Raw genomic sequence first — 1,589 nt, 5'->3', positions numbered from 1 at the left:
CCGAGGGCTCATCAAAATTGATTACATCCGAACAGAGGAACAACTTGGAGACATCTTCACCAAGTCCCTGGCGCGGGTGAAATTTGAAGAACTACGCTCAAAGATCGGAGTTCAAATAGTAAGGTAGATATACTACAGGTTTTAGGAGGAGATTGTTAGATAAAACCTGAGTTTTATCTAACAATTCTTGTTGGTTTTCACAGAATTTCGGTGAAAGGAAATTGAGAAAATGCGTAACAAAAAGGAGAGAGAAAAATAACCTGAAACCTGTAGTATATCTACCTTACTATTGACTAATAGGAGAACGAAACTCTTACCGCCTGGGGTCGCCGGCTTGATGGGCCCGCAGATATCGCCGTGTACAAGCTCCAACGGCTCATCGGCTCGATAGGATGTTCGAGACGGAAAGGGTGTGCGCCTCTGTTTGCCGATGAGGCACCCGTCGCACAGCTTGTTCACGCCTTTGATTGCTGGCAAACCGTGCACTAACTCCTCCTTCTGTAGTTTTTCTAGAGCAGGAAAGTTTAAATGCCCGTACCTTGCGTGCCACCTCCAAGATACCTCTTCGATCTTGGCCGAGAGACTGACAGGTTGCTCTATCTCTAACTCCAGGATGTAAAGACGGTTTGTCGTGCGCCTTGCCTGTGTGAGCAGCCGTCGTTGATTATCGCAAATTTTGAGTAGTCCGCGCTCGATGGAGATGAAACAGCCTGTCTCATCGAGTTGACCCAGGCTCACAAGGTTAGCCTTGAGCCTCGGGATGAAGTAGACGTCGGTCAGCTTGCGATGCTCGCCTCCCTTGCTGGCGAATAGGATGGTGCCGCGTCCTTCGATCTCGACGACGGATCCGTCGCCGAATTTCACCGTCCCGCGGATCCTCGAGTCGAGTTCGGAGAATGCAGATCTAGCCCCGGTCATATGGTTTGTTGCCCCTGTGTCTAGGATCCATCGTCGGTCCTTGTGTTGCTCGTCTCGCTCGCTGATCTGAGCGAACACTCGCTCCTCCTCCAGTTGAATTGGCTCCCTAGCTGGTGCCACCTTTGCTACACCCAGCTGGAGCTCTTTCTCGAGTTCAACATCGTTGTTGATTACCTCCATTTCCGTGGATTTGGAATCGAGAGTGGGGACACATGTACTTACCATGAAGAGAGCTGGCTCGTCCTCCTCGGATTGAGCCACATGGGCCTTTTCGGCCTTCTCCTTGTTCCTAAGCTTGCTCCAGCAGTTCCTGCTTAGGTGTCCTCTCTTCCCACAGTTCGAGCAGATTGGCCTGCCATTGGTCGACTTCTTCTTTTGATTCCCATCTTTCCCGCGCATGCGCCCGTGGGAGATCCATGGCTTCTTACCGTCTTTGCGGCTGGAGGAGGACCCGTTGCTCTGGCCGGTGTTGTCACGGAGCTTTAGACGTGCAAGCCATTCCTCCTCAGTGAGGAGTAGGCGACCCCCCGTTCACGTCAAGCAATGTCTCGATTGAAATCGCAACTTGCTCGAGGTGATCAGGGACAACCCTGCAGCATCTTCTTCACGATTTCTGTCTCGCTGATGCTGCCACCGAGTGTGGTGATGTTGTTGGCGAGCCCCGTGATCCG

Source organism: Cucurbita maxima, unplaced genomic scaffold (genome assembly GCF_002738345.1).
Source record: "Cucurbita maxima cultivar Rimu unplaced genomic scaffold, Cmax_1.0 Cma_Scf00087, whole genome shotgun sequence".
NCBI lineage: Eukaryota > Viridiplantae > Streptophyta > Magnoliopsida > Cucurbitales > Cucurbitaceae > Cucurbita > Cucurbita maxima.
The sequence above is the reverse complement of the archived record's forward strand: the minus strand, read 5'-3'. Positions refer to the sequence as shown.